The following is a 15,199-nucleotide window of genomic DNA, read 5'->3' as shown; positions in this document are numbered from 1 at the left end:
CACTCAAATTGCTCCCAGAACATTTGTCAAACAGCTCTGTATCACGTTTCACGTAAATGTAATTCTGAACAAGCAGTCAAACAATGGCAAGGAGGCCACATTGGCCAGGTGGGTGGCTACAAGGCAAGAGTGTCTGACATGAGCTCTGTTTCCTGAAGCCTTGTCTGGAACTGAATCGTGCAAGAGCCTTGTTTGAGTTTAGGAAAGCTGTTCAGTGTCACTGAGGAGCAGAGCAGGGCCTGGGATGGTGCTCTGTGCTTTCCCCCAGCAGGTTTTGCCAGGAGCCAAGAGCCCGTGAGCAGTGGTGGCCAGGGATAAACTTTATCCAAAAACTGGAATGAGAGGAGGAGAGAAGATGGAAGAGTCGGGCTGGGGGCTGGAGCTGGGGGCTCCTGCAGGAGGCCAGGCTGCTGCAGCCCCTGCTGCTGCTGCTCCAGCGGGGGGACTCCATCCCCTGCAGCTCACCTTGGAGAGGAGCAGGAGCTGGAAACCAATCATCTGTCCTTCACTGAGGAGCTGTGTCAATTAAAATAAACTTCATAACGGAGAAACTCAGAACAAATGTGTCATCCCATTTCCCTTGAAATATAAAGATTAAAAAGGAGAAATAATGAGACAAATTATAAAAATAAGCTAGTCTGCCAGTGAAGGGAACAAATGGAAATTAAATATCTGCCTATAAAAAGGCATACTAAAGCATACTGGAGAGTAAATAGATGCTTGGGGAATATGAAAGCTGTGTGGTTAGAAAGGAGAAAAGTGCTTTAACTTGTATCAAAAAAATGCTAATAATCAAAATGACATTGAGAAATTAGAGCAGTGGAAAGAGAGCACATCACAGACAATTTTAAATGTAAATTCCCCGCAAATGCAAGAAAACCCTGCAGATACTCCAAAGGCAATCAGAGAGCAAAATCTAAATTACAAAAGCTATAGATGAGAACCTCAGATGTTCAGCACACATCTATAAATCCTCAGATACAAAAATATTGCTGTGTGCAATTCTAATATTTCTTAATTCCTCGTTTGAAAACAGACATGAAGCGTGTGGCAAAATGGGTGCAAGTTCAACGTCCTGTAGCCCAAAGGTCTGGAGTGCAGCTGTGCAGAACGCTTGTCCCAGTGCCTGGGTGCAAGGTCACTCCTTCTGAGGAATGCAGGAGCACAGGCTGCAGCCACCTGAGGGCTGAGCTGGATTTAACTGCACGTGGCAGAGATCCCTGAGCATTTCTCTCCTTCCATCCTTCCTGCAGGGAGGAAACCCTGACCCTGAGAGCTGTGGCCCTGCAGTCTGCCCTGTTCTCTCTGTTTTCACTTGGTAACTGTGAGAAGCATGGCTCAGAATACATGATTCATATCTAAGACTACACAGTAACTGCAGAAATGACATTTATCACTACTGTCGAAACTGGCTAGGAAAGCAAGAGGTATGTATGTAAAACTGAACACATCCATTCATACACATGCATACATAGGTATCTGTAAAGGGTCTGTGGACAGGTAAATTGGCTATATAAACATTTGAAGCAAAAATACCATTTCTGATTTCCTTAAATCTCATCCCCTCTTTTCTACCTTTCTGTCCATAATCCATCTTTCAGAAGAAACCCTTAAAGAAGGCAATTTATTCTTCAATAAGGTTTAAAAACCCCTAAATGTGAGGCAATTAACAAAATTACATCAAAAGTGGGTGACAAAGAACTTGAGTAACTGTTGAAAAGTGAACTAGAACTAGGTTAGTACAAGAAAAAAGTACTCATCACTTAGATACTGGACTCGAATTAAGAAGATTTAATGCAGTTCTCAAGTCCTCCACAGATATAAAGAATGACCTTTGGACAATCCCTGTGTTTGAAGTCCCCTTCATGAAATAGGGATGGCAATAATACTGCCTCTTTTACTTTGAGGCTGTCTTGTCTGCTTAATTGTAAGAACAGTGAGTGAAAGGTGACTTGTTCTTTGTAAATTGAGCCTCCAGCATTCCCTCTTTCTCCAAAAAGTTAAAGAATATCATTGAAAAGGCCTTGTGTACTGCAAGTTACCAGCACATAAAGAGGAAAATCCTGTCAAATTAGAGTTTACAAATAAATCTAAAGGACAAAATCGTAAAGACAGATTTTATTCCCAAAGCATGTCTTGAAGAATGTTTGGGAAAGCAGGCTGCCCAGAAGGCATTTGCTGTATTTCAGGATAGTCATTTGTCCAGATGGCAGAGGAAGTTACTGGGGGCACGGATTTGATTCTAAGTCATGAGGAGAAGCTAAGTAAGAATTTGGAATTGGAAAGAAATTTGGGAGGAGAACCAAGAAATGTCTGAGTTCTCTGTTGCATGAGATCAGTGAAATTCAGCAGATTCACAGAGGCAGTGGGTTGGATCTTTTGGGAAGACATTCTAAGGGAAAAAGAAATGCAGAAGAACTGGCAGATATTAAAACAGACTCTGTTAGAAACACAAAGGCAAAGGAGTGTACCACAGAGGCAAAACACTTGGCATGACTCTTTAAAGAACTTACACATCTAAAAAGAACATAAAGGAGAAATGGAAAGGTATTATAGAGCTAGACAGGTACACAATCAGAAAAATAAAGGTTAAAAGGGAGTTATTGCTGGCAAGGAATATCAGAGATAACAGGGGAAAAGTTCTTTCAGTACCATGAGATAGAAAAGGTAGAGATTATCTGAAGGAACTGTGAGTGAATGTGAGACAACAGAGAAGACTGAAGGATTCAAGTTGTTTACTATCCCAGCTTCCCACAAAGACCCAGGTGTTTTTTGTGTTCATTCCAACAGAAAAACAGCCTGAAGACCAGGGCCAGGAGCAGACACATGAAACAGTCTGAACTCACGTGTTCAGAGACATGGACAACCTGAAGGAATCCCTCCTAGCCCTGTCAAGAAACTGGCCAGAGCAATATTAGGACCAGCAATAATTATGTGTGAAGACTCAGTGTCTTAAGACAGCAGAAAAAAAACACTTAAAGTGCTAAGTTCTCACTATATTAAACTGCTACTTCATATTTAAAACAATCAGATTCTTGTTCTCCTCTTGGTTTATCCTCTGCAATACTCAGGAGAGTGCTTGGCAATGGCCATTGCTCAGTCTCAATGTGCTGAAAATTCAGTGATTCTGTGGTGTAGTGGTTCCTTCAAAATATTGTCCAAGGGAATAATTCCTGCTACAAGGAACAAAGTTTGTCTTTGTCAGCTGTGCAGCCATTTGGGGAAAGCAGCACGCACCAGGAAGTTGTGTAATTACATGAAGTGATAGCAACAGAGCCATTTCTCTCCTTCATTATCTACATTCTAATAATTGGACAGTTATCAGCTAATAAATTCTAACTGCAGCTCGAGAGTCGAGAGTCGGGCACTTTATAAACAACTGCAAAACCCTGTCAGTACAGCGAGGTAATCACACCTTGCATTTTAAATCATCCCCGAGGACACATCCTGTGGTCCTTGAAAGGATGGCCCCTCCAGATTTCCCATTCAGCAGTTACAGACACCACAGCAGTGTGGGCAGGGTCTGTGTCCCACTTCTCAGCCATGGACACAACAGCTTCACTCTTCACTGATGGACAGCACAGGGAGAACTGATCAGGCCCCTGGAGCTGAAACTGCAAGAAAGTAAATTTCACCAGGATGGTTTATTATTTTCTTTCCCCTGCTTGTCTGTTGTATTTTTACTTCTGTCTGTAAACCTTCAGGCACAGCACCTTGGTAGAGTTTCTAAATATCAGTGCAGTATAATGTGCACTTGGTGTTTATTAATGTAAATGTAACATCAATTAGGTGCATCACAAGGGAGGATAACTACCCAGATTTTCTGGAAAGAATCTGCTCTGTATGAATAGCTGAACATATTAATGCCCCCATGTTTTCCCACTTTGTGGGAAGAGATGAAGGGATGCCCTTAGGATTTTTTAAAGACCCTTAGTATTTTATTGCAACTCAGCACTCTTCCTCAGGGAAAAAAAGGAATAAATGGTTTAACAACACAGTTCCTTAGCAAGCTGACATCAAGATACTCTTAATAAAGATAGTAGTTTATTCCCTTAACTTCTGCCTGTGGCATTTACTCAATAAAACACTATATAATTAAGTCCAAAAATCAATATGTGACCCCATGAATTTACAGCCACAGAGACATCTCCAGTATACACATATATGTCCCTAGACATAATTTAATCTATGCACTTACACTGCAACTTGGAAGAGAATGTATAAATAATTTAGAATTCTATGCAAATGTCCCTTTGCAGAGATACACCAGACAGAAATTGCTGAGCACCCATCCTGTCCTTGGGCTTTGAGCCTCGTGGGAGGCTGAGGGAGGAGGGAGTCAATGTTTGGAGGGTGCATTATGAAATCAGAAACTATTTCCCTGGATGATCCCATACCTGGAAATGAATTTCAGACAACTACAACTTTCATTTTCAATGCATTCCTAAGCATTGAAAATCAGGTTTGAATATACCTTAAGCACTCAGAAACTGGATAGCCATGGGAATGAGCTCCGAATTTATTTGTAAAATTCCTTGTGACTTTTAAGTACATCACATGCTGGTTTGGGTCTTGAGGCCAATGCTGCATAAACCAGTAACTTTCTGCTCATCTTCTGTATTTGCACATTGGAGCTAGGGAAAATACAGAGGAAATTGCACCCAGAAGTGTAGATGATTTATAGAGCCTTGGGCCAAGCGATACAATTTATGCACTATGTCCTACATAGCCCAGCCCAGAGGCTCTGCATAACACTTTGATGAGGATTTAATTTACTTCCTGTAGCGATAGTATAGTCTGTCATACCAGAATTTAAGTACGTTAAACAGCAACACCATAAAACTTCTCATTTTCATTCATAAGTCAGAAGTAATTCCAGCAGGGAAAAAAAAAAAAAAAAAAAAAAGAGAGAAAAAAAAAAAAAAAGGATATTTCACATCAGAAACAGATTCTCATCTTCTGAGACAATTTTTTTTCTGTTGAAAGTCTTAAGAGTGACATCACATATGCCCCTCTGATCCTTTAGCTGGAGACACTGATAGGTGGCCAGGAAGAAATAAATGGCCCTATGAGTGTCTCCTGTCCTAAACCCCTGGGTAACACAACAAATTGTGTTAACAACCCTGCAGGCAATGAGATGCCACCACATCTGCAATGATCAGTAAACTCATTTTCTGCTGAGACCAGGTAATTGACTGTCTGGGCACTCCTCGTCCCTGTTAGCTCTCAGCCCAACAGGTTCATTTAAATTATCAGCGAGCAGGCCCTGTGCCTTGGGAAGTGCTGGGATCCCTGGGATCCAGGCAGCTGCAGCAGAGCTGGGATCCCTGGGATCCCTGACCCAGGCAGCTGCAGCACAGCTGGGATCCCTGGGATCCAGGCAGCTGCAGCAGCCTGGGGTGGCAGGGAGCTGTGTCCTGAGCAGCCTCTCAGTCACCACGGCTCGGGCTGCAGCCTGGCTCTGCCACCTCCCCACCCCTGCGGGCAGCTGAGACTCATGCTCTCAGAACTTTGTCCTGCTGCTTTTCCTGGGCAGCAGGATTCTATTTGCAGTGAGTTCTCAGGCCCCTGTTACGAGGCTGCCAGGTGGGAAGCCCGACCACAGGCCAGGTGCCCCGCTGGTGTCAGGAGGTAGGTTTAATCAAATGCCACATTGTGACTTCCAGCCCTGCACAAGACACTCTTGGAAATCCAGTCATAATTTCCCTGCATTGAAATGATAATGGGTTCTACAGGCATTTCAAGAAGAATATGCAAAGTATCTTAAAGAGGAGATGAACATGACATGGGTTAAATGGAATTGTTCCATGGGAACTCATTCCCCTCTGCCCAGAGCCCCTAACACTAACACATATATTTCAGACATACAGGCTCATGCCATAGAGACAGACATCCCAAAAGATGAATTTTTGCTCACTTGCACGTGTACATTCAGTTCACTTAAAAGTAAATTTGCATATATGCTGCTTTTCTTATAAATGACAAAGAGAAAATACGTGGCTAGACTTGGCCTGCAGGCTGGGTGGATTGCTTTTTGTCACGTTTTTCTGAGGAGAATCCAGTTTTTTAAACAGGAGTTAAGTATTCCTGATACCAATGCTCGCAGGGGCTGAAAAATCTCACAGCTCAAGAGCTTCCTGAAGTAGCTAAAGCAGCACCTGAAGAAGTAAGAATGAATAGAATAGTGTCTGACTCCTATTTCTCTTGAGCTTTTTTGTACACATTTGTCTTTTCCTTATTCTTAGATAGCAACCAACTGAGAGAGTTTATGTTTGTCAAACATTCTCTTCTCCAGTTTCTACAAATGTAGGAATCCTCTGTGAAGTTCAAACACTAATTAATAAATTCAGCAGAGGATGAAAGTTCAGTTATCACATTCCATTAATGCAAGTTTTTGAAATGCAGCTGCTAATCAAATACCAGCAAATTTGTTGTGAAATTACTTGCAGGTCATTTGATTCTGTAACTGAGGCAATTTAAATAACACTCAAAAATTTCTTGTCACACTAGAAAAGTATCTTTGCTATTGAATTTTTTTTTGAGAGAAAAAAACAAACTGCAACTCTCGTAGAGGGAAGAGCTAAAAAGATGATTTTGGGCATTAGCCACATGTAGCTGGCTTTCTGAGTAAATGATGGGTCAATGAACACTTGAGAACTTCTTTAACTCAGAACAACACTTACAGTGATCTCAGAACCCTTCTAATTCCACGGAACGTCCTTCAATTAATATCAAAGGCTGTGACATGTTTAGACCATGAGGGAAATCCTATTCTTAGTAGCCCCAAAAAAGATTCAAATATCAGAGCAGTAGAGCACTTTTTGGACTTGCACAGGAGAAACAGCTGAGGACTTGGAAATTCTACAGGAATTTTATATTTTTTCTGGAGTTCCAGTTACATTAATGTTAACATTTTGTAATTTATGTTTCTATTCTTATGTAAGTGATTGGTGTCGCCTTTCCTGAATGAAGCATTTCTCTCTAATCATAATGCAGTTCCTAAAACCCATTAAAATCAGAGACACAGTGTTAAAATGTCAAGTGTGTAATTGATGTGTGAAATAAATGGACTCTCAGGGCTATGTAAAGGGTGAGCAGGCACTCTGAAGGATCCTCCAAATGAAGGCAGCATTACTGTCTGCTGAAATACAACAGACAGGAGCATTTAAGGCAGCTTTTATCACTGCCCTTCTTTCTCTTTCCTGACAATGGCTGTAAAACACAAACAAAAATTCAACAAATAACGTATTTCATTTGGGAAAAAATTCTCCTGCAAATCTCCCATTTCTCTGAAATACAGCGAGGAAGACTCAGAAGCAGAGCAAACAGCCTGAGGTTTTTCTCATGACAGCAGCAGACTGCCATGGAGCTGAAGCTGGATTCTGATTACTTTTGTAAAAGACCAAGCAGCCAGCACTCACTGGAGCCCTGAGCACAGGCAGGAATGCTCCAGTGACCTGGGAGGTAACTCCAGAGGAGCCCAGCTTCTGGCATTTTCAGAAACTGGGAAATAATAATTCTGGATCTAATTCGAATTAGACTTCTACCCACAAAACAAGCATAGGCCTTATCTCTCCTTACTCTTTCTACTTTGTTCAAATGGGATACTGCTCTTCACACTGAAAGATTCTTAGATCTTGTGACTGCACAAAAAATGACATTTCTACATTTGAGAGATTAATACATCTATTTGGATATTTATGTAAATAAGATTTATTAACACATACTCATTTAAAGATGTGCCATTTTGCACTATGATAAAATATTTTAAATTAGTCTATAATTCAAGGGCACAGATAAACACCTTTGCAACACCTAAAGAGTGCAGAGAGCTACAGGGATGGATGTATAGAGGGTGAAAATTAATAGAGCCTAACCTTCTAATCAGTCTGAAGATTTTAATTTCCACTACTACCAGCAGAATTTAATTGTCTATTTAATTGCATAAATGTTGCCAAGTATCATATTTTATATTTCTACAGTCATTATAAATATTCATCTAAAAATGATGATTGCAAATAGGTTGTCAATAGAGCAGATAGGCAGTCTGAAATGCTTAATAACCAGCACGATGATAATTATCGACCCTTGTATAGTATTTCCCATCCAAGGTATATAATGGCCTCTTCTCTTCAAATTAACAAAACTTAATTAGGATACATTCCAATTACCTTGGGAGACTGCAGCCTGAGAGAGCAAAATGAAAGATTGGTCTACAAGAAAGAAGTCTGGCCTTGCAGAGGAGCATTGAAGTACAACAGAGGGAACCTGGAACAAAAAGAGAAAACTGGCACAGCAGCCCGGGTCAGTCTGAGTGCTTTGGAAAATACTGAGGAATCTGGCTGGTTTCCCCCTTCATTAAAGTCTTCAAGGAGATTGGAATCAAATTTAATTCAGTATTTTGGCCATTTAATATGAGAGAAATTGTCATCTCTGACTGCCATTCAGGATTCCCTATTGTTTCACTATGAAAAGGCCGCTGTTACAGCAATATTTAATTCCTCATAATAATTAATGAGAAACAACAATTTCTTCATTTTTCTTCTCTTGTATTTTTTGCTCAGTGGTGACAATAAATGAGAGATCAAGGCCTGATAAAGTCTGGCACCTACTGAGGATGGTTGAGCACCAGGTATCACACATACAAAACCACTCTGAGAGCCCAGCAGGCTTGCCTGTCCAGCTCTCAAACCTTACATCCACATCCTTGGTTTAAGAATTATGTCTGTTCTGATAATAATTTACTCTAAAAATCATGCTAAATGTGCTAGTCCTAGAGGGTCAAATGTCAGATTACAGGCCACTGAAGTTTTCATTCCTGAAATGAAGCAAGAGCTCCTCCCTGTCAACCTTGGTACTCAAAGGCAAAGCAGAGCAGAGTGTGCTGCCTTGGAGGAGATGTGCAATGCCGTGGCCATCACCTCTGTCCTGAAATGAAGCAAGAGCTCCTCCCTGTCAACCTTGGCACCCAAAGGCAAAGCAGAGCAGAGTGTGCTGCCTTGGAGGAGATGTGCAATGCCGTGGCCGTCACCTCTGTCCTCCCGAGACAATCTGCCGCCCTGCCCCAAACCCGACCCACAGGCTGAGGTACTGAGGGAGCTGATTCCCTGCCGGGAGTGCCTGCAGGCTCTCACATCATCCCCTGTGCCCTCCCGGGCAGCCCACGCCCGGCAGCACTCCAGCAGCAGGACTGCTCCAGCTCCTCACCTTGCTCTGCAGGTAATCCCCGGGGAGAGCAGTTCCAAGCCATGGGATTCACCCCCTCTGATAGAGCCCTGTTAGAAAAGTAACCTCTCACTGATCCCAGCCAGACATTGATTTTTGTCATCCCATTATAATGAAACTGGAAATTAACATGTCTTTTCTTTAACAGAGGAAAGAAGTTTTTTAATTAACCTGGGCTCCCTGTGCAGCAGCTGAATGCAAAGCGCTGCAGGTGCACCTGGCCAGCAGAGCCTCTGTGCACAGTGTGATCTTTCCCCCACTGCGTAGACGTATATATTTGCATTTTCATATTTCTTTAATTTATGATTCTGTTTCACATTTGGTCAAAAGTGGCTCTACTCTTTTAGCAATTAAACCCCTCCATGTAATGCATTCCTTCCATGGGCAGACCACAGTTCATGGTAAAGTTCCTGTCTGGTATAAATCACCAGAAATCTGCTGACTTGAATGGAGCAGAGTTGATTTACACCTGCTCAGGACCTGCCAGCAAACCTCTGAAACACAAAATATGTCCTTTTTCTTTTCCTCTTTTCTTTAAGCCACTCCATTTTTATTACCCTTTGAAAGGAACTCTGAAGTGTTTACTTGTCAAGAGGATAAAATATTTGCTGTTGAAGTTCATTCCCTTAAGTTTACAGTGATTGCCAGTGTTGCAGGGGTCATTCTTCTGCCCACTGCAAACCCCAGGTGCAGGACAGAGACACCAGTGAATATTCAGAGGAGCAGGGAGCTTCCAAGCACAGGCACAGAGCCAGCACAGGAGCTGCTGGGATGTTCTCAAGGAGAACATTTTTGTAGAGATGTATACTTCAAATACTACCAGTATTTGAAGGTCCAGGAGTATATGGCTATATATATATATATATATATATATATATATATATATATATATATATATAAGAAATTAGGGAATGAATGCAACTTTTAAAATTCTGGTTTCCTTGTAAAACAGAAAAGTGGAAATAATTTAAAATTATTTCAGTTCTATTCAGAGTCAAACTATTCTGGCAGTTTTCTTCAAAAACATGTTCTCCACATGTGTGATAAGCTAAAAGTGTTCTGGATGTGTTGGGATGGTTGGAGCCTCCTGCAGTGTAGGTGCTCACAACCCAGTGTTCAACCAGAACCCCCTGACAAACTCTTCTGCTTTTTAAATAGAGAAAAATATCTGAACAGAAGCACACACCCTGCTAGCATTTATTCTGCTTCCCCAGAGAGACAGTTTCATTTATCATTAACTCCCTGGATGCTGAGCTGACTTGTTTGACAGCCTGAAAAGGGAAGGCTGAGTGTCTGCAAAGCTGCACTCTTAACATGCTGCTTATTTGATATTTTTAGAGATCCTCTCAACACTTCACAGTTGTCAAGCTTCTTGATCTTTTTATAGTTTGATTTACATAAATGTGTTTCTTTCCTCTAAATAAACATCCATGCAATTCAAGGCTTAGTTGATTTCCAGCCTGTTGCAAGTACAGCAAGAAAAGGCTAAAAAGATGAGAAATTATAGGGATAAGTATATTTCATTGACAGAAAGAAAGACTGTGTTTATCTGAGAAAACATTTTTTGGCAATTTCTGTACCATCTCAGTCGGGAAACGGTCTATAATCATAATGCTTAGAGACTACTAAACAAGTTTAAAGTCCAAATATTGCATTACTTCTAAAAACGCAAAGAAGCAGAAATATTCCAGTGCTGTTAATTTAGAGCAGGCTGCTAACAGTTTAAATCATCTCAAAACCCACCACTTTCTCTATAACTGCACATTGTGGTCTCTGTTTTCCACCTCCAGGCTGGAGGTGAAGCCTCTCAAGAACAACCACTGCACGTGGGGTCCAAGGGAAAGAATGGCCCAGAAATGGGAGGCTGGAAGGATTCCTTCCAGCAGACTTGACCTGTCAGAGCTAAAAGAATGCCTCAATTCCATTGAATAAGCATTTTCCAGTGAAAAGCTGGGCTCTTTAACAAGCTTCAACAAGCTCTGAACACTCCAGCATCACACATCTCTGCTGCTTTGGCTTTCACCCAACAACATTTGCAGCATGCCCTATTCTGTTTATATTGTATATTCCACTATATTGTATATTCCACTGTCTGAAAGTGTGCTTCAGTCTGATTTTCTTCTCCCCTCCGTTGGTAAGAATGGCAGAATTGCTCCGTAGAAGCCAGTGAACATAAAGTAAGTGTGAGGACAGCCAAAACTCTGCATGTGTGACGTGTTTACCCTTAGCCAGTTCTAGCTGTTTGCTTTCAGCTGCCTCATGAAGACAGCTCACTAGTGCCCATTAAATACTTCATGATGGATTGAATCTATTTTGGGTGCACATTCAGAGCTCAATGGTGTAACAGGGCTATCTTATATGACTCTTAATGCAGTGAAGGCAGGTTCGATCTGCTTTCCTCCTAACCAGTCCTTCACTTGGCCTGACCAGGCATCATCTTTCAACAAATCTTGTATTTTGCACGGCTTTTCCAAATTACACATCTCTCAGTGTGAATGTGACCAATTTCATCCTCTTCTGTGCCTAGAAAACATGGAGATGGAAAACTTGCCCTTCCTTTTCCCAGCATTTTAATCTGGAACGGCACCCCACATGGGATTAAATCCTGCATGTTCAGTCCCTGTCACACCACTAATGCAACCATGAATCCTGTTCCACTGCTCTCTGTACTGGTTCTGTTCTGATCTATCTTTCTGCGCTGTGTATAAAGGACCTTAACAGGCTGCTGCTTCTGACAGATCAAATTAAATTTCTTTTTGGACTGACAACTCATTTATACAGCCTTGTTGAGATACCTGACCGTGTCCTGGGAACTGCTCTTGGCATTTAAATCAGATTTAAGGCTGATTTAAGTTCTCTTACAGGTATTTGCATCCTGATCAGTGAGCCTGTACTTCCCTGTGGGAATTCATTGCCATCCTTTACCCCTACTGAGGCTTATCACTTTCCATCTATCAGGAATGTCCTTTCTCCTTCAGATCCCTATTTACCTAACTTGCTTGTGCTAATTTCCCCACAAATCATCGCTGCTCCCTGAGAGGGCGATGCTGTAATGACTCTCCTGTATTTAACTTCGGACAAAGCCACTGAAGAGAAAAGGACATGGCTTTAAAAGCTTCTGAACACCCAGACCTACAAGCCTGATTTCCAGAGAGCTCCTGGCAATTACTCTCTCACAACTCACTCTGATTAGGTGTTGATCTGATTGTCTGGAATTCGATTTGTTCAAAAGCAGTAGTTTGGGAAAAAAAGAATTAAATTTATAATTATTTGTGACACCGATAAATCCTTCCAAAATAACTCTGCGATGGGCAGTGAGTATTTGTTTGAATTCTCAAGTCTATATTCAAATAAATAGCTGCATAAATAACCAGAGGCAAATAAATCATCCCAGCAATAAATAAATTCCCTTTCATCCAACATGAAAAGAATATTGGTTCTGAAGATGAAGGAATTGTTGTTATAGAAGCTTCCTTTTCAGGTGATGTGTACCTCTTCTGTCAATGCTTGTGAAGGACAAATCACTTATTATTATGTATGATGTTTAATTTCCCAGTGAAAATTGCACGTGGTATCTCATTTCCTAAATGTACGGGTGAGAATGAGTTAATTACTGCTGAGCAGTCTGGAAATGTTTTTTCATTGTCTTTCTGAACGTTCTCTAATCAGTGCTAGCTGTAAACGTACCCGTAATTCATGTTAGGAAACAATTCCTGCAAGTTTAGACAAAGTTCCTGGTGAAGATAGATAGAATGTCATTAGACAAAAAAAATTAAGTCATTTTTTCTGAACTTTTGACACATCCAAATGGAATTTTGAATATTAATTTTAGACTAGCTTGTCATAGTTTTTTTTTTAAACTTCCTAAGTATTGACACTAAGCTAAATAAAATATGATATGCAACATCTTGAAACCTTGTGCTGAACACCTCTCTTAAATTGACTATGACTTGTAAATCACAATTTATTGGAAAGGGAAATTATTCAATGCATATAATGAAAAAAAAAAACCGCATCAAGTTACTTCCCACAGGTAATCAAAAGAAATTAAAATGTTCCTAAAGTTTAAGGAAAAGGAGACAATTTTTTACAGTCCTATAGGAAAAATATTCAATCTTACAGCAATGGTGGACACAGAACAACCTCCTGTGTGCTTACCTGAGGTTCCCATGCCAAGTTCTAGCACATACTAATTAGCAATTAATCACTTGGGTTGCGCAAGAGCAATTTGCAGACAGTCAGCAGTATTGATTCTTATCCACTGTTGTTAAAAATGGCTTCTGTGCTCTGATGGTTTATCAGTCAAGGCTTTGTAGCCATGAACATTTGTCATTCCACTGCCCCTCTCCACATACTCATCACACTAATTACCAAAAGAGTAATCAATCTGAACGGCAAAACAACCTCTTCCATTTCTATTGGAAAATCCATCCCTTGAACTGAAGTTTCAGAAATGACCAGTTATCTTATTCTACACCGAGTTCTGACTAATGTTTATATGGAAAACGGCGTTGAGTCATAATACTGAAAACTCAGTGAAAGTTTTATCCAAGGCAATATCTGCCTTATCCAACTCAAAAATCAGAAAATTGCTGTAGAGACGGAGAGAAATTAAATTCAAAATTGGGTTTTGGGTAACAATAGAGTATTGTATAGGTGTAGAGCAGGAAAGCATCTTTCTCAGGGCAGAGGAACACTGTCAAACCTTTCAAAACCTTTCCCATCCAGCTCCTGGAATTAGCCCAGTGCAGGGGTTACCAAACTTTTCCTGCGGTGCTTAGCAATGAATCCTGGCTGTGCCTGGCAAGAGGAGGAGCCCAGCCACGGGCGCTGAAGGGACTGGCAGGCGGCTCCTGATGAACCTCAACACAAATGTCGAACATTCTCTCCTTTTCCAGGAGGAGAGGTTCAGTTCGGGTATTTGCAGCCCCCAGGGAGTGCCAGGTGCCCAATTCCAGGGCCCTGCTGAGCACCAGGAATGTCCCACTGCCAAACACCTTTCAGAATTCCTTTAAAGGGCGCTAGGCAGCATTCAAAAAAACCTTGGGCCTTTCTTCTCCACACATTGTTGGAAATAACTGAGGTTTCTGTAACAGCATGAGAGTGATATTTCACTCAAGATCTTCAGAAAAATAGCTATCAGCAGAAACTGCAGTCACAAGGTCACAACAATTTAGAAATAATTTCAATTGTATTTCCTAAGGCTATAGGGTTTCTTTTGTGATGATATCCTAATAACCTTTAAAAAAAAATGACACGTGAAAAAAAAAAAAAGAAATTGCTTGAGGAGAGGAACAGTGGCCACAGATTTCTGTATCTAGTTCTCAAAATAGAGGAACTGGAAAAATTAATGCATTCTCTGCCTGAGGTTTTTCATCAGTAATAATGCATCAGGTTTAATAATACTAGCCCAACACTACAATAAAATTCAATTCCTGTTTGCAACAGGGTTTTTTGCAGCTTTGGATGAACACCTCCTTTATAGGCAAAAGTATTCTACAGCACTTAAACTCCTGGCAGAGCGTGGCAGGACAGGAGCAGTACCTTTGGAAACATTTCTGTGCCCCTCAGTTGAAGCAGAGGAAGGTCTGAATACCAGCTGTCTGTTCCATACACAGACACATAAAAAGGAGGCAAAGCCATGTTCCACAATTCCATTTTGGCCTCAAATTCTCCTTGAATTACTGACTGCAATCCATCACCTGAGCACATTTGTGGTCTAGCTCTAAGTGTTCACATTGCTACCAGCAGGATGCCCAGGCCCATCATTCAAAAGAGCAGAGCACTGTCTACAAATGAAAGCTGAGGGGCTGCAATTTCATTTACCTCCAAAGGGTCTGAGGAAGGGAAATCACTGACCAAGGAAACAGACCTCAAGGATGAGGAATGCTGACAAAATTGACAATATGACTTCGGGCAACAAGAAGAGGTTCATCATCTTTCAGCGTGTCTGAGGCTTCCAGCATGAAGCACA

The sequence above is a fragment of the Motacilla alba genome, chromosome 15, assembly GCF_015832195.1.
Source record: "Motacilla alba alba isolate MOTALB_02 chromosome 15, Motacilla_alba_V1.0_pri, whole genome shotgun sequence".
Taxonomy (NCBI): Eukaryota; Metazoa; Chordata; class Aves; order Passeriformes; family Motacillidae; genus Motacilla; species Motacilla alba.
Note: the sequence above shows the minus strand (reverse complement) of the source record.